The sequence below is a fragment of the Triturus cristatus genome, unplaced genomic scaffold (assembly GCF_964204655.1).
Source record: "Triturus cristatus unplaced genomic scaffold, aTriCri1.1 SCAFFOLD_205, whole genome shotgun sequence".
Taxonomy (NCBI): Eukaryota; Metazoa; Chordata; class Amphibia; order Caudata; family Salamandridae; genus Triturus; species Triturus cristatus.
Genome location: NW_028187869.1, coordinates 1443412 through 1469698, shown reverse-complemented (window position 1 = coordinate 1469698; position 26287 = coordinate 1443412). Strand labels below are relative to the sequence as shown.

General features: G+C 49.7%; 1 protein-coding gene across 3 annotated transcripts in view; it reads right to left on the bottom strand.

Annotated features, from left to right (window-relative positions):
* Positions 1–22985, bottom strand: part of LOC146770467 (epidermal growth factor-like protein 8) — a 79168-nt gene extending 56183 nt beyond the window's left edge. The window contains exons 1-2 of one of the 3 annotated variants that reach the window (XM_085640429.1): positions 22491–22984; positions 21007–22300 (exon numbers count right to left, since the gene is read on the bottom strand). The gene's annotated coding sequence lies outside the window, so the exon portion shown is untranslated. Of the gene's footprint in view, positions 1–21006 lie in introns of all 3 variants that reach the window. The other 2 variants (XM_085640430.1, XM_085640428.1) reach the window with 2 other exon arrangements.
* Positions 22986–26287: the final 3302 nt, after the last annotated feature.

The following is a 26287-nucleotide window of genomic DNA, read 5'->3' as shown; positions in this document are numbered from 1 at the left end:
ACCCTGCTTTTATAGTGCATTTTCCCGCATGACGCGTGGGAATTGCAGGCCTGTCGCTGGTTTTTGCGGGTTTTCGTATCACTGTTGGCCTCATCGCAGCTTTTTTTGTGTTCGTGTTTCGCATTTTTGCGGCCTCGCGATGCTTTTATCGCAGATATTTGATGCGTTATCCTGAGCCTATTGCATGGTACTGCCGCTTGAGAATGCCACATTACCACTGTGTTATTTTCCCGCGATAGACTGCAAAGTTGCGTTAAGCTAATTTTGCGATGATTATCACACGTTCTTAAGAATATTCCCCATAGAGTAGCAAATGATGGACCTTTGGTTTCAATGGCTGGCCTTCCCAGAACAGCAGTAAAGGTCGCTTATATAAAGAATGTGCTGCGATTCCATATCTATCAATGGCGCTTGTCCTTATACAACAGCAAAGTAATATAATATAACATAAAAGGTCATCCTGTAAGTCTTGGACTTGCCACACTGCTGCCCCTTGGTGGTCCCCAAAGCAAATATTTTCACTCAGAGGTGTCCCTGACCCCTTGGGCTTTGTTTTTCTTTTTCTTTCTTGAAGTGGGTTTACCTGCCTTCCGGTTTGGGGCACCAATGCACCACACATGTAGTCATTTCGGAGCTCAAACCTGCACTGCCAAGCTGGTCTCCTGCCCCGGCTGGTGGACTTTTCGTGCTAGTGGGGAATTGTGTTCTTCCAAATGTCTCCCCTCAGGTTTCCCCACTGTCGCAGGAGAGGAAGATAGGCTTCCTTTGCTCTCCTGCTCCCCCAGGGCACGGACATGGGGAACAGGAGGGGTGGAAGTGTTCCACACAAGCTAAGGGTAGATCGTTCCCCTGGGGCACTGACTTTCCCTGAGGGAAGGCCCTATGAGCGACCGGGACATGATCCCCAGGGTTAAGGTATTCCCTGAGGGCACTGGCCCTGCCCGGGGGTTTAGGAAGTTCCACCAGGGACCCGAGGGTACTGACCCTCCCATGAGAATATCTAATCAACAGCCTGACACTGTACACTTCTGCCCAGCCCGGCTGGTAATGAGAAAAGCCACGAAGGAGCAGTGTATCTCAGGCCTGGTGCTTTAGGCAGAGTGTATTGCTTTTGCTCCCAAGCTCCTATGCTCTAGCTACCAGGAGTGTTTATTTAGAGCCCCCTGACCTCTACATTTTCCATTTTGCTTGATGGAGCATTTCTTTAATTTAGTTTGCTCCTCCTCTGATGAGGACGAGCACAAACTACTGCCCCCTTTCCCCATCAGGCCCTCAGCAGTCTTCTTGCAGTAGCACCAAGTGGTTCTCAAGGCAAACCACACTGCCTGCCTGCCGGCCTGCACTCCTCAGGCCCATGGTCTTCTAGCCATTTGCAGGGCACCTGTTTGTCTTACATCAGTCTGGAGTTTCTCGTCCAGCAGAACTGACCAAGAGAAGTTCAGTGGGAACCCTCTCATACAGGTTTACCAGTAGGTCCACCCTCTTATGGGGGAGGGCAATGCCACTAGTATTGGAAACAAGAGTCCAAATACGTCCAAGTGTTTCTTCACGTCCACTCAGGATCCACCCTTCCTCCCCTTCTGCATCCACTTATTTTTAGAGTTTCTCCCTTGTGCAGGAGTTTAAAGGTAGATTGTTCTAGACGGTGAGGGCCATATTTATCAAGGGGTTGTGTTGTGTTGCTTTTGCGCCATGCAACATGATGCACAGGCGACGCAACCCATAAGATGGGATTTATCAAGCCAGGCAAGTCCCCCTTGCATGGCCCTGAGTGGCTGGATAAATCCAGAGTAGCACTAAGCAGCACAAATAGCTGCGTTGCGTTACACTGCCCCCGGGAGGCATTCCACAGGCATTGCTTGGGTGTTCCCACGCAACACCCATGAATGTTGACGCATTCCAAGATTTACCGTTACTGGTAAACCTGGGAATGCAACAAAATGCCACGCCCTTCCAGGGGAGACGTAACGAGAAGAGAGATTTTTATTTCTCCTCGTTACTTAATCTTTCTATGTGTGCTGCATTCTGCAAAACACACAGAAAAAGGAAAATGCTTCAGGGGATTGGTTTTGTGCAGAATGGCACTCCTTCCTGCAGAAAAACAATACAGCGTGCCATGCAGGCACCCTTGCACCATGGTGCAAGAGTGCCTGTGTTGGCGCTAGGAAACACTTTTAGCGCCAGCACTGGAAAAAGACAGGAATGTGCCATATTGTGCTAAATATGGCACATTCCTGCCCTTTCCCTGTAACACAGTGCAGCACAGCAAGGTGACTTGCTGCGCTGCGTTACATTTTGATACATTTGGACCTGAGTATCTCTGCCTAGTCCAAAGATGCTACATCATTCCTTCATACCCGAAAGGCTTTTTTTAGGAGCAGCCCAGTGACTGGTCCTCCCTTTCACACATCACGATGGGATTTTTCAATAAGGAGCATCAATTATTGGTCTGCAAAAGCGCTCTCCTGCGTTTAGCCTCAACCCTAACTGCCACTGTACACTGGTTCCTTCCTGCCAAGACTTCCAGAGGCAGCCTGATGTTACTGGAGGCAGAGGTCTGCCTGCCTCCTTTTGTGCATGTGAGAATGGAAAGCCCAGGCGTGTCAGTGATGTGATAGTAAATTACCCAGGCAGATTTCCCTCAACCACTTCTTTTACCAGTAGGTTTAATCTCCACTGAATTGGTACATTGTCCAGGAGAAGGTTGGATCTACCTGCTGGCCAGGGGAGTGATCAACTTGGCCCATCAGGGTAGTTCCAAATGTGAATCTCCTTAAGGACGGACTCTGGAAAAACTGCAAACCCAAGAGGATATGAAAAGGTGCAAATAACTCCAAATTGATATTAAATTTCCACGCCGGTCATTTTTATTTTTTTACGTTAAGCCAATGCAAGCTTAGTATTTTGGTGCAGCCTTTACCTAAAGTGTGGATACTGTAGAGCAACACAGACTGACAGTGAAGCACTCTGGGCTCACAGTCAGGCACTAAAGACTCACAATATAGTAAAAAGTAATGGGGTGTTTCTTTTGGAAGCCTGATTAAATTATAAGGCCTGCACAAGGCACAACTATGTAGCCTTGGTCTGCGGTAGGCTACCTGTGCACAGACAGTCCTACTCGCTCAGCCCACACAGCTGTGCACTTGTGACGTCTTCGTGTGCAATCAGCACAGACTCACCTGCCCCAGCAGTGCCGCAGCGACCTTATTCCAGTAGGTGGTCCCTGGTGATTAGCGCACAATCCATTTTACAGAAGCTTACAGGGAGTGAAACTCAATTATTAAGACTCACCCCAGAGGTCAAAATACAAGGTGGCCCAAAACCTCAAAAACCCAGTTAAAGTGGGTCGGAGCCCCCTCTCTCACAGATGACCAGAGCAAAGACCCCAGACAGAGGCAGCGGAAGAGCCGGAGGAAAGATAAACCCAGGGTGGGCACCCATTTGCCAGTAGATATTATGCAGGAACTGGAAAAGAGGGCATCAGAGTGCTTTGGCATAAGCAGTTGTATTTTTCTGAGTTCACCTGTACTATTGGAGAAAACATCCTGGGTGGATCCCTAATAGCGAGTATACTACTTACTTGAAACCCCTGTGCTTAGCACACGTGACTCCACTGGGTGACGAAAACGCCATCACAGAGAGAATCCTTTTCACTGACTATTGGACAAGGGGAACATGACAAACTTCACCATAAGTTGTAGAGACTGCCAGCGAAGTGGCAAATCTGGGGGAAGAGGATAGCGCCTGTGTCCCACAAACATACCAGTCATAAGGAATTAATCCTGTGACTATGCCCTTCTCTGTTCGTCACCCAGAGGCAGTTTGCCTGAGATCCTTCCCTGCACTCTGTAGATGTTCACATAAGAAGGGGCAACCCAGTAACCCTGGGGCCTGGGTAGTACAGTCATATAGGAAACAATGGTCCCTGAAAGGGGAAGTGCGACTTCATCTTCCACGGAAACCTGGTGAGTAACCATCAATAGATTGGTTTTACTAGAAAGAATATATTTTATTTGATTACTCCCCACTTGGAATCTTATGAAGATTAAATCATTTCACCCTGTTACCATATACATTCAAAATTAGAGAGGTGCTCCAAAGCAACACAAAGGCACAGTGAGTGTGAAGTAAGTGTGTAAGAAGTGCGCTAGTGCTATACAATATATACATAAATAGTGACTGTGGCGAATACACAATTGTTTGATCTAAACTCTAGCATAGAGTTGCAGGCTTCTGAATTGCATAAACAGTACAGTACACTACTATAGTTTCAACGTTTCGACCCCTTGAGGTTATTTGTACAGGGTCATCATCAGGATGAGGAATGGAAACGCCCATTGCGTAGTGCTTCAAGAATGTCAGAAACTGGTGTGAGCTGCAGGTATGGCCTGATCTGGTATGAGCTGCAGGAATGTCATATGTCCTACCTTGGCATGAGTTGAAGAGATGGCCTGATCTGCTGTGAACTGCAGGAATATCCTACTTTGGAGTGAGCTGTAGGAAAGACCTGATCTGGTATGAGGTGCAGAAATGACTGACTGTGTGAGCTGCAGGGTTGTTCTACCTTGGTGTGAGTTGCAGGAATGATCTGATCTGGTCGGAGGTGCAGAATTGTCTGACCTTGTGTGAATTGCAGGGATGTTCTACCCGGGCGTGATCTGCAGGAATGACCTGATCTGATCTGGTGGGAAGCTGCAGGAAACCCCTGGCCTGGGCTCCTGTAAAGGAGGGGAAGCGGAGGGTCGGGGGCCGGTCGTAGTGATGGTGGCAGTAACAGCCTCCTGGTATTTTTAGAGAGGGCCCACAGTCACTTCCTTTTAACAGCGGGGAGGGGGGCTTGCTGCTGGCAGTGACCCTGCAGAGGAAGCGCCTGAAGAGGGAGGGAAGTTCTTAGCCTGGCCCCTTTGGGCTCCACTACTTCTACAGAACTTGTGATGGCAGCGCCATGCACCCGCCCCCACTTCCGGTGCAGGCTGCACTTCTTCCGGTGCACAGCCCCCATCTGTGCCCCTCCCACTCGAGGGTCCATCTTCCACTCACAGATGCGCCCTCCTCTGTGTGATTTCCCTTCATAGATGTGGGTGGGCCTCACTGTTTCCCTCCCCTCCCTCCAGCGTGACATGCTTAGACTCTTCTCACAGCATGTCCTGGACTGCCACCGCTCTCTGTCATGCTTGAAGATGAACCTTCAGAACTGGACACCATGCCAGGGGCGTGGTTTCTAATGCTGCAGCAGGTGCAGTGGCACCGCGGCCACGGGCTCAATAAACCCTGATTATTGCTGTATTTCACAGTTCAAACAGCACCAGGGCGCTCATGTCCTTCCTTGCACTAGGGCCCGTGACACACGGACTACGTCACTGCACAATACTCCTCTCGGGGTCGGCGCTCGCCACACGTGACCTTCGCTGAGTTCAATAGCTCTGGTAAGGCTGGCGGAACTGAGCACAATGCTCCAGATACGGTCTCAAGAACTAGACACAATGCTGATGTGATGGCCCCAAGAGCTGGACACCGTACTTCCTCTGTAGCATCCCGGCCTGGACACGATGTACCGGATATGGGCCACCAGCAACTGATGAACATTCCAGTGTGGTTCTCAGAAATGAGCACAGAGGTTCACATGAACCTGGCCACACATCTCTTGATCTAACGCACCCACCTTACTCAGTGTGAGGTGTGAATGACGCTATACTACAGGCAGGGCACAAGTCCTAAACAAGCATTTGCAATGCAATAGGTCTCGCATTTGCGAGAGTTTAAGTTATTGGCATTGTAAATGACAATGCCTTTTATTTATCTGTTTTGCTAATAAACTTTTAAATAAAAGGCATTGTCATTTACAATGCCAACAGCTCAAACTTGTAAGGCAAGATACCTGAGGGACACCACGTCACTGTTTTAAAGGTGGATTGTCAGGTGGCCAATGAATCAGCTTGTGTTTGTCGGCTCAGAAAAGAACTAAACCAATGCAACACAGTTCCCCCTATGTCCATCTCCATTCTCGGGAGCAAGATGACATGAGAGACCATGTCGAAAGAGGGAGAAGGGTCGCGAAGGATGAGAATGGCTCTGCCCCCTCATTTAACGTAAGCCACTAGTGGCTGCAATCAACATGATTTAAAGGTTTAAAATATATTTATTGCATATGTTAACAAAAGAAAAGAACATGGGCTTCAGGCGCACAGACCACAGGGGTGGTGAGATGTGCACACTATGGGGGCGGGAAGAGGAGGACAAGAATCGCCCAGGGCTGAACGTGGGAGGCGCACACAGGTGCAAGGCAGTGAGGCATCCCCAGGTGCAGCTGCTTGAATCCGTGAGGCGCGCGCTTTAATATGAACTGAGTACGAAATGCAGAAAGGGGCGAAGCGCTGCAGAAGGCCCGCCCAAGTAGCAAGAGAAGCTTCAGATAATAAATCAGCATTGGTTTTGGTGGCTGGGTGCAGACGAAGGGGTGACACTGCAAAGGGTCATCGTCTGCCACTCGGTCCCATCCAAAAAAGAAAGAAAAATATACAGCGTGCTTAAAATGACACCCACGAATAAACTGCGAGACCTCACACCGCAAGTCTCCTACAAGGAGTGAAAATGCTGGCGTGCGGAAGGGCAGTGTGGGCTGAATCGCTTGGTGCACTTCCCAACGCCTGAGTGAGCCCATTATGCCCTCTTCTGTGCCATTCATCCGAGCAGACGCGGACTCCTGCTTAACACAACACAAAGTAACCACAAGCGCACTTCTGCCACCGGCTACTCCTACTTGCCTTCTTGCTAACAGAAAGGACCCGGGGAGCAGTGGAATGAGGAACCGAAGCCTGATTGTTGGGCCGCGAGTGAAAGGCCTACTAATCCCCTCACACCAAAGCAATTTCACCCACCTCCATCCAGGATCCGATGGTGCAGACTCCAGCCATGAGACTGACTCTTACTGCCTCTGGGCCAAACCTGGTGGGATCTAAATGCAGAGCGAGGTGTCAATGAAGCAAGAGCCGCGCACACCAATGAAGTTAACAAGCAGCATGCGCTGCCCACCCTTCGCGCACCCGGCTCCTTGCGCATGTGCCGCTGCCATGTTGAGGTCAGGCAGAGATGCGCTGGACAAACAAAAAGTCCGAACAGTGCGGACGAAAACTGTAGTTGGTGGCCGCTGCTTCCGGACTACACGAAAGTCAGTTGGACATCAACAGCCACTGAAAACAAATGTAGAAAAAGCGATAATAACCTTTAGCAAATGGCAAGCGGCAGGAGAAACTACCGACTGCTTGCCAACATAAAGAGATTACTTTAGGTTTTGCTGAGACAGCGCATGCAGGGCATGCGCTGCCAAGGCGAGACCTAAAAAGGAGTGGGAGGACTATTCAAGTGTGGCCGTATCTAAGTGACATCATGGCGTCACAACCCATGACCTCACAGGAAATGACGTCTGATTTTAAGACCTCACATAAGTTTAGCAGGTCTATCATAAGTATATTTGAGCGACTTAAAATGTTTATAAAATGAGATTTTACTTTGGAGTTGTGCCAAACAATTGACACAACCCAGGTGTAAAATCTAGGCCTCAACTTATACATTTATTTTTGAAAGCCCTGACACAAAGAAATTGGCAACAAGGAGAACTGTAGCAGTAAATCTGTTACGCTTAATTGGTTGTAAAATCTGTATTTAAAAATAACTTATGGGGTTAAGGCAACTGCTGCAGAGATCTTTGTGTGCCAGCTAAATATCAGGGAATAATAGTAATGGTAAGATAACTCTAGAGGATAATGTATTTGCTGGAGAGATGTGTTTTGTCTAGTCCCAGTTTAGAATCAAAGTACCATAGAGGGTTAATAAGTCTTCTGCAGAGCACATTATGCAACATGCAAATGACTGATTTTGACTTTATGTAAATGGATTAGTGGGTCACGGTTTTTAACACAGAGATCCTTTTGTTACTTTTTGCAGTTCATAAATTGTAATCCTACTACTTTGCTACAGCGAGCTATGAGGGACACGTCTCCCACACCTTGTAACCCTCTCTGTTTTATGTAACACGTCTTGTACATTGATTTACACACATATGGTTTATTGTCAATGTATAATGTATATGTGCGATGTCCAGCGCTCTGACGCCCTGCATTGGGATGAGTAGTGCTAAAGCGCTATAAATGAACTAAAGCCAAATAGGGGCATTTAAATTGATATTCATGTAAATAGTGGGACAGACCAACATATCTGACATTCTTACAGTCTTTGCATATCTCTTATATACAGGGACTGAAAAAAGTCAAAAGCATGCCTTTCATAAGTGCCCGCCAATTGATAAGCTGTGACCCTTTGTTTCCCCTCCATTGCATCTTGGTGTGAGCCTCCCGATAGCACCCCACCAGGGTACTCCAACAAAAGGCCCTCGACTTGTGTCCTGACCACCGGTCAAGTACTGACTACTGGACACAGTGCTTCAGATGTGTCCCGCAGGCCACAACCAAAAAGAATCTGAGAAAAGCCGAATAAAACCATGACGACCCCTATTTTAGCTTCATGGCCGAGATGCATTGTGGGCACCATACAATCACCAGGGCTGGTTTGGGGTCCATAGACTCGTTCGTCCTCAGATTAGAGCGACCGGTGCCTGAAACCAGAGGTTGAAGTGGGGGTGGGGGTATCTGTGGGGCACGACGTGCCATATAAAAACAATTCCCCTACTTTTAGTTAAAATACAACTATCTAGGGGTGGTTACTTCCCATAGTTGCGATGCCTCGGCTGAAATGGAAGGGAGACAGCCTCTTAAACTGTGAATCCGAGGGAGGGCTATACAGCTGAACAAGAAACAAGCCTTCTTGCCAGGTCCTGCACCCAGAAACAAATGTAAACATGTGCAGGGGTTTAATCTTCAAACCCCGGCCTTGGCTTTAATTCATGGAGGTCCCTGAAGCTTCATGAGGACAAAGATTCTTCTTTTCGAGAGATATTGTAAGGGTGTCCCTAGCTGAGCTGTGGCCTCCGTGCTGTTAATGGACAGTTATAACATTTGTTTGCACTAGGTACATTCTGGAATTACCAAAATCTCCATTTTGGAATCACTTTTTAAAATCTTAAACCCACATTTTATCACGCATTTTGTGCCAGCCCATCTAATACTTTGCGTACTGCATGTTGACAATAATGACTGACTTTCTTTCACAAACTGGGACATTGCAGTACTAAAAATACACAAATCACTATTCACCACTGCACCAACAAGGATTCAATTCTGTGGCTCCCTGGTTACACACGCAGACATCTGCACTGATTGCAATAACACATTTGAGATTTAATAATGTAAAGTAGGGCGCTTCCCACTGATTCATTCAGCTTGCATTTATTTTTCATTTAAAGTGGTTTTTTTTGTCACACCTTTGACCCCGCCCCCACGCTCATTGATCCCACCCCATGGTACTTAGCAACACAGTTTTAGGCCTCGCCTGCGACAGAGCATGTGCGGCATGCGCTCTCGCTTGCGAGAGTATTGTATACAACAAGGGGCTTGCACCTCACCCTATGCTTAACGTTCCTTGGCTTGACTGCTGATCTTATTTACTGTCTTCTAATTGACTTCATCTTCTTTCGGCCGGAGCATGAACCAAGTACTGATTACTTCAGCTTGAATGATGTCCTTCAGCTGATTGTGCTGTGATTGAGATATTACTTTTATTTTTTCTTCATCCCTGTTGTCCTTGTTGAACCTCTTGAATTTGTAGCTATGTTATACAACGCCACACACACTTCAAAGAAGCCCTTATTCTCATTTGAAATGGGTGTTAATTCTAACAACATATGTTATTGGCTGCTTTTATTGTGACAACAGATGGTATCTGATTCCAAATGTATTTTCAATGAGACTTGTACATGGGCGCAATTGCTTTCTTTATGTGATATAATTCTTTTGCCAAATGTCAATTTTCTTTTTCTTTTTCACACAAGGGGAGATTAAGTGATTTGCTCAGAATCACATGGGTGTTGTGCCTAGTCCTAACAAGCATTTGCAAAGCCAATAGGTCTCACCTTTGAGAATAGTGGCTCTGCCCTTGCCTTTTTTTCATGCTGTACAGCATGGGCATTGCCGCATTTGGCAATGATTTCTAAAATAATAAAAGAAGAGCGTATGATGCATCCAGTGCGAATGCACTTTAAAAAAATGCGTTACCACTGGCTGCATCTTAGCGCTTTCTTAAATTCGTTTTAGCCACATTTCATAGCACCTGCGCTGCTGTACAGCATGGCTACAAAAGATTGCCCATAGTTCTCACAGGCAAAACCTATTTGCTTTGCCAGTGCTGCTTTTTACTTGAATTCAACTGCTGCCTGAAACACTGGTTTATTACTCACTGAGACTGAGGGAGCCTGAGAACAAAAAAGGCTAATTAAACCCTCATCAATCGAAATGATGAGATACAATCTCGTGATATTTAGGGAGTCACACACAATGTATGAAATAAACAAAGAAATGACCACATGACATAGACAGGAAATTATATCAAGACAGGAAATGAGATCACGAACAGGAAGTGAGATCACGGACAGAAACAGCAACAGCAAACTGTACTTTTCTTTATCTTGCAGTAGTATGCTCCCCAAGGACAGGCAAAGCTAACTGTAAACTGGGATTGCTGCCAAATGGGCAGGAAAGGCCAGATGGGTGGGGCTGAATTATGTTTGGCTTCAGCTGGTTTTGGTCATAACAAACATCCTTATCACTTAGTACTATATCCATCTGTAGTGGTTGGTTTTTCTATTGTGCTAGTTTAGCTGGGGCACAATCTAGCTCTGATCATAGCTGGGGCCACAATGAGCTAGGTGAGGAGGGAGTAAGGGTGGTCCGAAATCATTTACAGTAGTAAGTCTGGCATGTTTTACTTTTTACTTTTACTCACTGATGCATGACCACGTTCTTTTGATTACACCCCTCTAATAAATGTATTTTGTGATAAATAGTTGGGTACAGGTGCTTTTTAATCGTGTAGGGCTGAGGTGTCTGTCCGATTTCACCAGGAAGTTTTACACACAGAGACAAAAAGGTGCCCCACACTCTCTCCCTCTCTGTGTTTGGAAAGACTTCAAACATGTTGGTTATTCCACAAAATAATGTGTCTTCTCTCACTCAGTGCCCCTGCCAATCTGCATTCCACCCCCTTTCCACTGCCCCTTAGGCCTTTCTCATGCTCCCTGTCTGTTATATACATTTATTTTAACATTATGTGCCAGCCTGATTGTTGGAATATCTGAAGCTCACCTCCCCCAATCTTACTGACCAAGCTGCTCCCCTGATTCCAAGTTGTGTAGGTTGAAAACAGGAACATTCTTGTTTTAATCTACCCAACTTCCTTTACACCCTTCTATAAATGAGTGTGTAAGTTTCACATCGTAGCCGGCATTGCGTACTGGGGGCCCCATATGCACTGTGCCCTTTAGCCCCAGCCTGAGACACCCCTGAAGCTCTTTCAGTTCACCTCCTTCATGGTCAGTGGCAGGTGTTTGTTTCTCACTGGAACACACACAAAGCTCTTTTAAAGCTCCTCTAAAATGGCCAGACCCTCTCCTAACCTGGAGTGTGCACTTGTTGCACCCCAGTACTGTAAATCTACGGCGCTCCGCCAGTGGGCCTCCTCCCGGGACACTAGTATCCCACTACTAGGACATACACATTGTTCTAAAATGGACCTATTGATTCCCCTCTAATGCGGGTGTTTGTCCCAGCTCTCTGATAATATCCACAAAGCTCCATCAGTGCACCTCTACCTGTAGGAGAGTAGGGTCTGTCTCTTATGTTGCCCCCACTTTTTTCTGATGTTTACACTGGTTTATGGCTATAGTCTGGCTGGGACTCTGCTAATCAGGGCCCCAGCCTCTCTGTTCTCTCTAAATAACTTGGAGTGCATATTAGGTGCACTAGTGATTGGATACTGTGGTACCTTATGAGCCCCTAATATATGGTACCTTAGGTACCAAATGCACAGGTACTTCACAGGCCTACCAGGGGCTGAACCATGTATTATGCCACCCCTGGGAAGCAGACTAAATCTGACACCACAGGCCTACTGCTGCAGCCTGGGTGAGGTGGTGTTAGCACTCCTCACTGAGATATAGGTTCACTATATCTCTCCCTGCACACACATTTAAACCTATCAGTCACCCCTAAGGCAGGCCCTATCAATCCTGAGGGCAGGGTGCTTGGTTTCCATGTGAGGGGGTGCCTCTGCCTGAGCAGGACCACTCTGCAGCTCACAGAGTCTATTCTCTGGGGCTGTTTGTGAATGCGGTCAAACCATATACTCTTAAGTGCATTATAACCTCTCGGTAAATGCTAACTTTGGGATGGCTGCATCAAAACATGTCGTGTTTGGTGTCAAATGCTCTGGAATCATACCACCACACCAGTAACTGGTGTGGGAGTATGATCCCACCCTTCTAGAGGGATAGAAATGTACCTACTGTGGAAACACAGTAGAATCCTGAAGAGCCCTGGCATCACAAAATGGATGCCACCAGTCACAGACACTGGGCTGCCCTCCTGCTGATGATCGAAACTCGCAGTGGAGGTGGCCCAACAATAGGCATCCTGTCCCAGGGAGGTGTCACCACCTCCCAGACAGGGTTTAGTGTATTGGGGCTAAGTGGGTGCACTCCTAGAGTGCTTTGAAGTCCTGCACTGGGGGGGCAGTAGGCTCCTCTGTGCATACACCAGCTCAAACCAGCTCAGGGGCTACCTGCCCCTGCTCTGGCGTGAAACTGGACAAAGGGAAGTGGGTGTAGCCACCCACTCCCCTGACCCTCCCATAGGTGGGGTCATAGAGCTAGTCCCTCCCTTCCTTCTAGTATAAGTTAGGGAACCCTTACCATTGCAAACTAGATATCCCTGGACGATGCTCTGAAGAAGAATCCTGGACCTTCGACATTCCACTTCCTCTGGAAGACTGAAGAATCTCCCTTGGAGTCAAGGAGTGACTCCCCTGCTTGGCAGGCACCAAACTTTGCAATCAACGGTCGCAAACCTTCCCGCTCCCGTCGGAGTCCGAAGTCCCTGCAGCCCAGGAAGAGGATTTCCTGACTTCTCCAAGGCCATCGTGAGTCCCCAGTGACGCTGAGACAAGTAGAACCCACGAGTGACGAGGAACCATAATCCCTGGGTACTGTGCACTATTTTCGAGTGCAACCCCTTCACGACGTTCTACGAACGTGTGCTTTGGGTCACATGTGGTTCAAACCTCCAGCAGGATTCCCTCCGAAGGTCAGAGGCCTACGCCGTCCCGAGTGGCCGTGGGCCCCTGGTGAGTGAATCCTCCCGAGGCGTCTTTGCAATCCCTTGCCGGTTGGCTTGTGGGTCCTCTGAAGACCTTTCTACAGTTCCAAAGGGCTCTCCTGGTTGCTGCAGGCCTGCCCTGACTTACCCTCGATGGATGAGTCCCTCAGACCTTGCTGGACTGCACCGCTGACTTTTTACACTTTCCACAAAACTTGCTGTTACCAAGGCTTGTTGGCTCCAATCTGGTTACCGACACCGTAGTAAGCTGCAGACTTCATGGCACACACCGAATCCAGCTCCTGGTCATCGTCGACGCCTCCTGGACGTCGTGGCTGAAGAGTCAAGACACCCGTGATCAACTGCAACCACCCGATGACTGTGGGCATCCATCTTCCTTGCCCCAGGTCAATGCCAAGTGACTTTGAACACTGTCCCCTCTGCTTTCAGGTCTTCCTTCTTCTGAATCCAGGCTTGGATTCCACCGGACACTTCTCCTGTCTTCACAAGCAGCAAGTCTTCTTTGGCTCCCATTGAAAAAGACGCCGCGACCCGACTCCAAAAGACACCTATGCACCCGGCTTCCCTCGGTGAGGTAACTCCAGCACTACGGTGCTCCTGTGGGTGTTGGCTCTAGAACTACTTACCCCGTAAGTGACTTGCTTGTAGACTCTCCCGAAGTATCCTAAAACTCTAAATTTCCAATTGCGACTTGCTCCATTGAAGTCAATTGGGATCCGCGGCTGTGTTCTCACACTGCATGCGTCTCCCATGGGTACTTTACTTACCTGCTTTGGGTGGATTAGTGAGGCCCCAGCACTTCTGAAGGCCCTAGGCCTTGTCCCCTTGCAAGTCGTTATCTCTAAGTCTCTTTTTTAGTATATGGTCTGGTACGCCCGTAGGGCCCCAGCCATATTTGTGCTTAACTTGTTGGGAAATGTTGATTTGTGCATATGTCCTTGACTTCTAATCTCATAAAGAGATTAGCAGAGAGTTGTTAGTAATAAATACATATATATTTTATATATATACCTGTGTGGTGTCCTTTCATTTAGTAATTCAAGAGATTATAAGGTAAAACAAGCTGCTTTACATTCCTCTAAAGGCTTAGCCTGAAGGCTGCTCTCCACAGCTACCACTAGTATAGCTTTCTTTAAAAGGTTGTCTTAAATCTACTACCATAAGAGTCGAATTGTACTGGTGCAAGGTGTCCACTTTAACTAGTGAACAGCATATACCAGGCCAACTTCTCACACTACCCTAACCTGTAGTGTGCACGGAACCCAGCGCTGGTATACCACACTTCTGTCTTCACAAGTTGTATGTATTCCAGTACTGGGGAGTCCGCACAGCTCTTACAATGCAGCTCTACACTGCCTTTACTATTTATCTATATGCCAGTGTGCAAACAGCTACCGTGCTCTCATAATGCACCTCTAACTAACTTCTAGTGTGTACTCGCACCCCAGTACTGGGAGCTCCGCAGAGCTCTCACAATACACTCCTATCTAACCTCTGTGTACGCCGACGGCATCCAGCTCCTCCTCTACCTCACCGAAGACACGGACGCCACTAGAGCGAACTTCCGACGCTCCATGACTGCCGTTGCCGACTGGATGAGAGCCAACTGCCTCAAACTCAACACCTACAAAACCAAAGTTTGGGATGACTCCTGGTGGGCCTCTGCCCTAGGACCAGCACACACCCCCACCACCCACCTCGGAATCATGCTCGACAGTGAGTTCTCCATGACAGGTCAACTCGGTTGCCTCCACCTGCTTCAAAACCCTCAAAATGCTCTGTAAAGTCTTCAGATGGATCCCAGCCGACATCAGAAGAACCGTCACGCAAGCTGTCATCACCAGTCGACTTGATTACAGGAACGCCCTCTATGCCAGAACCACCGCCCTCCTTCTCAAGTGCCTCCAAACTATCCAGAATGCAGTAGTCAAAATCATCCTGGACCTGCCCATATGATCCCACATCACCCCCTCCTACACACACACGTCTGTAGCCTGCACTGGCTCCCTGTCAAGAAGAGATGCTACTTTAAGCTTCTCATGCACGCCTACAAAGCCCTCCACAACACCGAACCAGGATACCTGAACAACCGATTGACCTTCTACCAATCCACCAGACACCTACGGTCTGCCTCCCTGGACCTCGCCACCATCCCCCACATCCATCATACTCGAGCCAGAGGACGTTCTTTCTCCCACTTCACTGCCAAGGCCTGGACCGACCTCCCCATCAACCTCCAAACCTCTACCTCCCTCCCCGAATTCAGGAGTGGCCTCAAGAACCAGCTATTCGAGTAGCCCCACCCCTCAGGGTGAATAATGCGCTATACGAATTATTGATTGATTGATTTATTGATTGTAATCGCATCCCAGTACTTGGAGCTCCGCAGAGCTCTCACAATAAACCGCTATCCCAACCTCTAATATGTACTTGTACCACAGTCAGGAGCATGCACAGAGCTCTCACAATGCACCTCTATCCTCAAATGCAGAAATTACTTGTACTCCAGTAGGAAGGGGTGCATACTGTACTGCACCTGTAATATGTCTACTTTCAGGGTCGGACACTCACAGAGAGCTAACCATGACCAGTAGTATGTACTTGAACCTCCAGCGCCGGGACCTCCGCAGAGCTCATCCAATGCCCCTCTATCCCAAACTGTAGTACCTACTTGTACCGCAGCACTAGGACCTCAATGGAACTCACACAATGGCTGTTTAGCCTGACCTGTAGTAGGTACTTGTACCCAGAGCTTAATTCGATCTGGTGGTTCCGGGTGGGGCCACCGGTACCCATTTTTGCTGACCAGCACTTCTTTTCTTCATCAGATGTTCATCCAGAGAAATCGAGTTAAAGCACACTCGGGAGAAAGAAGAAGAAAGAGAAAGTTGGAAAAACATGACAAACGGGAGACGCATGAACCTGCACAAGGGAGATAAAGGGGCAGGGAGTAGCTAAAGCGACATAAAGTGGAATCAAGACTGCGTAGCCTTGGTATTTGGTATGCTGATCTAAAATAGCGCCAGTAGCCTGCTTTAGAGGAAAACTTTGGGCCTTGGCACTTAGGGGCACATGTATGACCATTTTTAGCTGTTACAAAAGGAGAATCGGACCGTTTGCGACAGCTAAAATGGCTTCCAGCATGTACTAACTCTATTTTACGAGCCGGTAACCTAATTGGTAAAATACGGTTTGCAAGTCGGTATTGGGAAGGGTCGTGCCAAGGGCATCCTTTCCTAATGCCAAGTCGCAGGGGCATGAATGCATGTTTGCGACCCCTTCCCCTTTGTGAATGTGGGTGGCAAAATTTTTTAAGAACACTGCCTCTTAAAAAAATTTAAAAGTAGCTTTTAATTTCTCTTTTTTAAATGCATTCCGTTTTCCTTTAAGGAAATCCGACTGCATTCACAAAAATATTTAAAAAGCAATCACAGACATAGTGGTCTGCTGACCCCAGCAAGCCACCATCCCTGTGAGTACAGGCCATTCCCAATGGGTCATAAATTGTGCACTGCCTCATGAATATTGATGAGGCAGGTCACTTGCGACCTCATTGGGAATCACTAAGTGTGTCGGAGAGACATTAGTACATTTAATTTTGCGAGTCCACAAAAAATAGCACTTAGAGAGTCACAAAATGAAATGGTCATACATGTCGCCCTTAATCTTTTACAAATCAAGCACTGCGTGTAACCTAGCAGTGGGAGCAGGACAGACCTCATATAATGCTCCTCTATCCTGACCTTTAGTATGTACCTGTATCCCAGTAACTCTTACGATGCACCTGTGCCAGGACCTGCAGTTTACACTCGTGTCCAGTACCTTTCTGCTGACGCTCTCTCTCTCTCTCTCCTCTCCGTTTGCTGGTTGGGAGTAGTCCTAGCGCCAAGAAGCCTTCCGGCATATGTCACCCTTACAAATGCCTCACTCACTCACCTGCAGTGTGCACCTGTATGCCAGTACTGGGACTGCCTCTCCCAATGCACCTCTGCTATTGGGTTCAGGCTCCACTTGTATCCCAGTACTGGGGCAGCCGTGTAGGACACACAGTGCACCTTCAGATTGCAAGGCACTATGCACCTATTTCTGGGCACTGTAAACTGAATGCTTTAGAACGCACCTCCAGTTGGCTGCAGTACATACTGGTTCCTCAGTGGTGAGGCCTTCTCAGAGCTCTCACAATGCACCTCTGTCCTGATTCTCAAACTGGTCTGTGTCACAGCACAGAGACACTTTTAACACTGAAGCGTCCCGTGGCCCTGGGGAAATACAGCTGGTGTTTGCATCAAGCACTGTTTGAAGTGGTTTGAAAGAGACCCTCAAACCCATCCGGTCTAGCGAGTCATCCGTCCCCTTCAACCCACCCACCCCTCCTGGACCAGCCATCCATTCATCTCACCAAACCCACCCACTACATCCTTCCAGCCATTCATTTCACCAAACCATCTACATCCGTCATTCATCTACCAATCCACCTATCCATCCATTCACCTCACTGAGACCAACTCACCAACCCCACTCCAGCCGCCCACCCGCACTCACACACATGAATCCACCCATCGGTCCATGATAATCCTATACATAAATCGATCCATCAGAGCAAACCTACTCCCCTCCATTCACCCATCCATCCATCCATCCATCCATCTCCATTCGTTCATCTATCCATTCACCCAGCTCACATTTATTCGAGTAAACAAACTCCCTACAGCCACCTCCCCAAGCCCACACAACACTCGTGCAACACACCCATCCACTCATTCACCCATCCATCAATCACAAATGCCCTCATCCATTGCTCACCCACCCAAACCTAAGAAGACATCCAATCCCTCCCTGTTAACCCGATCCATCCATTAACTCATCCATCGATCCTTCTCACTGAACCACCTCCATTCATTCTGCCCACCCATCTCTTCAAACCCAACCAATCATCCACCACCCTTTACCGTCCACCTTTTAGGGCAAACCTCCTCCCACCAACTAACCTGTTAATGAGAGACAGCAAACCATCTCGATCAGAGCCTTTGATTGTACAAAGGCACATGCCCAAACCCACCACCCGTGATGAACCACCCATCTCCACATAACTGAACCCACCCACATCATACACCCAAACATCTATGTGCTAGACCATATCCATGCATCCACCTCCCTCCATCTACCCTATCCACCCATGAGCCACCCATCTATATCACTGCTCCCTATATCTATTATGCATCCATCTCACTGAACCCACCCCGTGCAGCTCCACATCACCGAACCCACCCACACCATCCACCCAACCATCTATGTGCTAACCAGATCCATGCATCCACCTCCCCACGTCTACTCTATCCACCCATGAACCACCCATCTATATCACCACACCCTATATCTATCATACATCGATCTCACTGAACCCACCCCATGCAGCTCCACATCACCGAACCCACCCACACCATCCACCCAACCATCTATGTGCTAACCAGATCCATGCATCCACCTCCCCACGTCTACTCTATCCACCCATGAACCACCCATCTATATCACCACACCCTATATCTATCATACATCGATCTCACTGAACCCACCCCATGCAGCTCCACATCACCAAACCCACCCACACCATCCACCGAACCAATATGTGCTAGACCAAATCCAAGCATCCACCTCACCAAATCCACCCTATTCCACCCATGAACCACCTATCTATACCACCACTCCCTACATCCCTCTCACCAAACCTTTCCCATCCATCCATGTAATTAATCCACGTCTTTCCAGCCACCCATTCATTCATTTCCCAAACCGACTCCACCCATTCCTCTATCTATTCAAAAATTCATCACACCGAACCAACTCCATCCATCTATCCATCCACACATGCTTCTCACAAAACACACCCCATTGTTCCATCCGTACATTCATCCATCCATCCACCCATCCACACATGCTTCTCACAAAACACACCCCATTGTTCCATCCGTACATTCATCCATCCATCCACCCATCCACACATGCTTCTCACAAAACACACCCCATTGTTCCATCTGTACATTCATCCATCCATCCACACATGCATCTCACAAAACACACCCCATTGTTCCATCCGTACATTCATCCATCCATCCACACATGCATCTCACAAAACACACCCCATCGTTCCATCCGTCCATTCTTCCATCCATCCATCCACCCACCCACCCATCCACACATGCTTCTCACAAAACACACCCCATCGTTCCATCCATTCATCCATCCATCCATTCACCCATCAATCCATCCATCCACACATGCTTACACAGAACACACCCCATCGTTCCATCCATTCATCCATCCATCCACACATGCTTCTCACAAAACACACCCCATCGTTCCATCCATTCATCCATCCATCCATTCACCCATCAATCCATCCATCCACACATGCTTCTCACAAAACACACCCCATTGTTCCATCCGTACATTCATCCATCCATCCACACACGCATCTCACAAAACACACCCCATCGTTCCATCCGTCCATTCTTCCATCCATCCATCCACCCACCCACCCATCCACACATGCTTCTCACAAAACACACCCCATCGTTCCATCCATTCATCCATCCATCCATTCACCCATCAATCCATCCATCCACACATGCTTCTCACAAAACACACCCCATCGTTCCATCCATTCATCCATCCATCCATTCACCCATCAATCCATCCATCCACACATGCTTCTCACAAAACACACCCCATCGTTCCATCCATTCATCCATCCATCCACACATGATTCTCACAAAACACACCACATTGTTCCATCCATTCGTCCATCCATTCTACCAAATCAAAGCTCTACATCATCCATAGATCCATCTTGCCAATACCACAACATCCACTCATACATACCTCAATTCATCCATCCATCTCACTCAATCTACTCCTGATTTCAATCTGCGCATTCATCTCACCAAATTCATTCCACCAACCCATTCACCCATTCATCCATGCATCATTCATCCATTCTCCACATCTTCCTTACCAAACTCACTCCATCTTATCCATCCGTCCGTTCGTCCATCCATCTACCCGTCTATCTATCCACCCGACCATTCATCCATCCATTGGACTAAACCAACGCCCTAGAATGATTTATCTCACTACAATCCCATTCATCCATGCATCAATAGATCAATTTCACAGAATCCAGTCATTCCAATTCATTCCATCCATCATTTCATCCACCCACCCACCTAGTGTCATCTTAAGGATTTTGGGGGACCCAGGCAAGACTTATTTTTCGGGCCCCCTGTAGAGAACAAATTTGAATTTCATTATCAATTTCCTGCTAATATAAAACTGCATGATGCCAAACAATACTCATTTATATGTTACATTTTACCAGGATCAAAAAAACAATTCATATTTCTTCCCCAGGACCCCAAAAATCCTTATATGACACTGGGGAGAGCGACAATAGTCAAATATAAAGAAAGTTCACCTTCCGAGGGGACCCCTTGAAAGGTGGGGTCCAGGGCCCATGGGCTCACTTTGCCCATGCCTTAAAACGCCTCTGCCCCGACCCACCCATTACCGGCCCGCAGACTCTCTCAGCCCTTCTTTTTCATCATTGTCACCCACGCGGGTTCTCCAGCTTTGCTCTCAAGCGGGTGATTGCTCCCACCTCCGGCGCGTGAACGTGCAGTTCCGCGAATCCCTCGCATCAGGCTTTCAGCGTTACCTGTGGGGGTCTTACCTGTCCTTGACGTGGTTGCGGGGCCTGCGTACTTGCTTTAGGCACTGTGCGCTGACTGCAGGACCGGTCAACTGGCCAATGTTTGATGGACCGTTTACTGGCCTGGTCGGGCGGCTGCCGGTCCGGCAAGATGGCTGCAGGTCTAGTGAGCTAGTTACAGGTATCCGGCTAGGTGCAGGTCGGGTGAGCTGGCTACAGGTATCCGGCTACGTGCAGGTCTGGTGAGCTCGTTACAGGTATCCGGGTGGGTTCAGGACTAGAGAGCTAGTTACAGGTATCGGGGTGGGTGCAGGTCTAGAGAGCTGGTTGCAGATATCCAACTGGGTGCAGGAATGGTGACTGGTTACAGGTATCTGGCGAGGTGCAGGTGTACTGAGCTGGTTACAGGTATCCGGCTGGGTGCAGGTCTGGTGAGCTGGTTACCGGTATCCGGTTGGGTGCAGGTCTGGTGAGCTGGTTACCGGTATCCGGCTGAGTGCAGGTCTGGTGAGCTGGTTACAGTTATGCTGCTGGGTGCAAGCCTGGTGAGCTGGTTACACTTACAGGTATCCTCCTGAAGGTCTGGTGAGCTGATCACAGAGATCTAGATGGGTGCAGGTCTGGTTACTGGTGAGCTGGTTACAGGTATCCGGCTGGGTGCAGGTCTGGTGATCTGGTTACCTGTATCCGGCTGGGTGCAGGTCTGGTGATCTGGTTACCGGTGTCCGGTTGGGTGCAGGTCAGGTGAGCTGGTTACAGTTATGCTGCTGGGTGCAAGCCTGGTGAGCTGGTTACACTTACAGGTATCCTCCTGAAGGTCTGGTGAGCTGGTCACAGAGATCTAGATGGGTGCAGGTCTGGTTACTGGTGAGCTGGTTACAGGTATCCGGCTGGGTGCAGGTCTGTTTAAAGGTGAGCTGGGCACAGGTATCCAGCGGACTGCAGCTCTGACTGCAGGACTGGGGAGCTGGTAAAAATATCCAATTTCTGCAAGTCTAGGGAGGCGACTGCAGGCCTGGTGAGCTGGGTACAGGAATTACGTTTTCTGCGGGTACGATGAGCCGGTTAAAGTGCCCAGCTGGATGAAGATCAGGTTACAGGTACCCAGCTTCAGGTGTGGTGAGCTGGTTCCAGGTATCCGGCTGGGTGCAGGTCTGGTGACCTGGTTACAGATATTCAGCTGGGTGCAGGACTGGTGAGCTGGTAACAGGTGTCCGGCTGGGTGCAGGTCTGGTGAGCTGGTAACAGGTGTCCGGCTGGGTGCAGGTCTGGTGAGCTGGTAACAGGTGTCCGGCTGGGTGCAGGTCTGGTGAGCCTGGTTACAGATATTCAGCTGGGTGCTGGTCTGGTGAGCTGGTAACAGGTATCCGGCTGGGTGCTGGTCTGGTGAGCTGGTAACAGGTGTCCGGCTGGGTGCTGGTCTGGTGACCTGGTTACAGATATTCAGCTGGGTGCAGGACTGGTGAGCTGGTAACAGGTGTCCGGCTGGGTGCAGGTCTGGTGACCTGGTTACAGATATTCAGCTGGGTGCAGGACTGGTGAGCTGGTAACAGGTGTCCGGCTGGGTGCAGGTCTGGTGAGCCTGGTTACAGATATTCAGCTGGGTGCAGGACTGGTGAGCTGGTAACAGGTGTCCGGCTGGGTGCTGGTCTGGTGAGCCTGGTTACAGATATTCAGCTGGGTGCAGGACTGGTGAGCTGGTAACAGGTGTCCGGCTGGGTGCTGGTGTGGTGAGCTGGTAACAGGTGTCCGGCTGGGTGCTGGTCTGGTGAGCTGGGTACAGGTGTCCTGCCCGGTCTGGTTGCCAGACCCTGGAGCTGTTTGCAGCCTGGTACGCTGGCAGCAGTTCTGGTGGCCGGCTGGCCCTCTCTCTGTGCGTTCTCTGCGAATTACCCCTGATGGTCAGCCCTCCTTCCGTGCCCCCTGTGAGCCCCCATGCCCGGGGCCTCTCTGAGTCTCCCCACCCTGTCCGTGCCCAGTCTGTGCTTCATCTAGTCGCTCTGCCCTGTCTGACCCCCCTGCTGCACTTGGCCCGTCTCCCTCCCCGCCGGCTCACTTCTCCCGGGGAGGAGGGAGGATGAGGAAGGGCTGCTGATGCCGGAGTTGATTTTTTTCCTGTTTTTTTTAGATTGTTCTAAATCCTGTGGTGACTAAAATTAAACTGAGGTCAATGGGGGCGCGTGAGGGGGGCAGGGGGTTAGAAGAAGGGGCGAGAGGGCGCTCTGGGGAGAGGGGCCAGACACGTGGGTCTGCAGCGCTGTGCACGTGTCGCGCTGCTTCCAGGCCCTATCTCTGCCTATGTTGTATCCGTCAGTTCTCTCTTACCTCATTCATTTATTCATTCATTCCGTCCATCGTTCGTTCATTCATTTCGCATTAATACCTTTGTGATCCTGCTCAGTTAGCTGTGCCTATTCTCATTTCTCCTGTCTGTGGTGGCTCCGTCTGCTCTCTCTGCACGCCTGTCTGTGGTGGCTCCGTCTGCTCTCTCTGTGCTCCTATCTGTGATGGCTCTGTCTGCTCTCTCTGTGCTCCTGTCTGTGGTGGCTCTGTCTGCTCTCTCTGTGCTCCTGTCTGTGGTGGCTCCGTCTGCCCTCTCTGTGCTCCTGTCTGTGGTGGCTCTGTCTGCTCTCTCTGTACTCCTGTCTGTGATGGCTCTGTCTGCTCTCTCTGTGCTCCTGTCTGTGATGGCTCCGTCTGCTCTCTCTGTGCTCCTATCTGTGGTGGCTCTGTCTGCTCTCTCTGTGCTCCTGTCTGTGGTGGCTCTGTCTGCTCTCTCTGTGCTCCTGTCTGTGGTGGCTCCGTCTGCTCTCTCTGTGCTCCTGTCTGTGACAGCTCTGTCTGCTCTCTCTGTACTCCTGTCTGTGATGGCTCTGTCTGCTCTCTCTGTGCTCTTGTCTGTGATGGCTCCGTCTGCTCTCTCTGTGCTCCTATCTGTGGTGGCTCCGTCTGCTCTCTCTGTGCTCCTATCTGTGGTGGCTCTGTCTGCTCTCTCTGTGCTCCTGTCTGTGGTGGCTCTGTCTGCTCTCTCTGTGCTCCTGTCTGTGGTGGCTCCGTCTGCTCTCTCTGTGCTCCTGTCTGTGACAGCTCTGTCTGCTCTCTCTGTACTCCTGTCTGTGATGGCTCTGTCTGCTCTCTCTGTGCTCCTGTCTGTGATGGCTCCGTCTGCTCTCTCTGTGCTCCTATCTGTGGTGGCTCTGTCTGCTCTCTCTGTGCTCCTGTCTGTGGTGGCTCTGTCTGCTCTCTCTGTGCTCCTGTCTGTGGTGGCTCCGTCTGCTCTCTCTGTGCTCCTGTCTGTGACAGCTCTGTCTGCTCTCTCTGTGCTCCTGTCTGTGATGGCTCTCTTCTCTCTCTGTGCTCCTATCTGTGGTGGCTCTGTCTGCTCTCTCTGTGCTCCTATCTGTGGTGGCTCTGTCTGCTCTCTCTGTACTCCTGTCTGTGATGGCTCTGTCTGCTCTCTCTGTGCTCTTGTCTGTGATGGCTCCGTCTGCTCTCTCTGTGCTCCTATCTGTGGTGGCTCCGTCTGCTCTCTCTGTGCTCCTATCTGTGGTGGCTCTGTCTGCTCTCTCTGTGCTCCTGTCTGTGGTGGCTCTGTCTGCTCTCTCTGTGCTCCTGTCTGTGGTGGCTCCGTCTGCTCTCTCTGTGCTCCTGTCTGTGACAGCTCTGTCTGCTCTCTCTGTACTCCTGTCTGTGATGGCTCTGTCTGCTCTCTCTGTGCTCCTGTCTGTGATGGCTCCGTCTGCTCTCTCTGTGCTCCTATCTGTGGTGGCTCTGTCTGCTCTCTCTGTGCTCCTGTCTGTGGTGGCTCTGTCTGCTCTCTCTGTGCTCCTGTCTGTGGTGGCTCCGTCTGCTCTCTCTGTGCTCCTGTCTGTGACAGCTCTGTCTGCTCTCTCTGTGCTCCTGTCTGTGACAGCTCTGTCTGAGCTCCTGTCTGTGGTAGCTCCGTCTGCTCTCTCTGTGCTCCTGTCTGTGATGGCTCTGTCTGCTCTCTTTGTGCTCCTATCTGTGGTGGCTCTCTTCTCTCTCTGTGCTCCTGTCTGTGGTAGCTCCGTCTGCTCTCTCTGTGCTCCTGTCTGTGGTAGCTCCGTCTGCTCTCTCTGTGCTCCTGTCTGTGTTGGCTCTGTCTGAGCTCCTGTCTGTGACGGCGCTGTCTGCTCTCTCTGCACGCCTGTCTGTGGTGGCTCTGTCTGCTCTCTTTGTACTCCTATCTGTGATGGCTCTGTCTGCTGTCTCTGCGCTCCTGTCTGTGGTAGCTGTTTGCTTTCTCTATGTTCCTGTCTATGATATCTCTGTCTCCCCACTCTGTACTCCTGTCTGTGATACGTCTGTCTCCTCTCCCTGTGCTCCTATCTGTGGTAGCTCCGTCTGCTCTCTTTGTACTCCTGTCTGTGGTGGCTCCGTCTGCTCTCTCTGTACTCCTGTCTGTGGTGGCTCCGTCTGCTCTCTCTGTGCTCCTGTCTGTGGTGGCTCTGTCTGCTCTCTCTGTGCTCCTGTCTGTGGTGGCTCCGTCTGCTCTCTCTGTGCTCCTGTCTGTGGTGGCCCTGTCTGCTTTCTCTGTGCTCCTATCTGTGGTGGCTCTGTCTGCTCTCTCTGTGCTCCTGTCTGTGACAGCTCTGTCTGCTCTCTCTGTGCTCCTGTCTGTGGTAGCTCCGTCTGCTCTCTTTGTGCTCCTATCTGTGGTGGCTCTCTTCTCTCTCTGTTCTCCTGTCTGTGGTGGCCCTGTCTGCTCTCTCTGTGCTCCTGTCTGTGGTGGCTCCGTCTGCTCTCTCTGTGCTCCTATCTGTGGTGGCTCTGTCTGCCCTCTCTGTTCTGCTGTCTGTGGTGGCTCCGTCTGCTCTCTCTGTGCTCCTGTCTGTGGTGGCTCCGTCTTCTCTCTCTCTTCTCCTGTCTGTGGTGGCTCTGTCTGCTCTCTCTGCGCTCCTGTCTGTGGTGGCTCCGTCTGCTCTCTTTGTGCTCCTATCTGTGGTAGCTGCGTCTGCTCTCTCTGCGCTCCTGTCTGTGGTGGCTCCGTCTGCTCTCTCTGTGCTCCTGTCTGTGGTGGCTCCGTCTGCTCTCTCTGTGCTCCTGTCTGTGGTAGCTCCGTCTGCTCTCTCTGTGCTCCTGTCTGTGTTGGCTCTGTCTGAGCTCCTGTCTGTGACGGCGCTGTCTGCTCTCTCTGTACTCCTGTCTGTGGTGGCTCTGTCTGCTCTCTTTGTACTCCTATCTGTGATGGCTCTGTCTGCTGTCTCTGCGCTCCTGTCTGTGGTAGCTGTTTGCTTTCTCTATGTTCCTGTCTATGATATCTCTGTCTCCCCACTCTGTA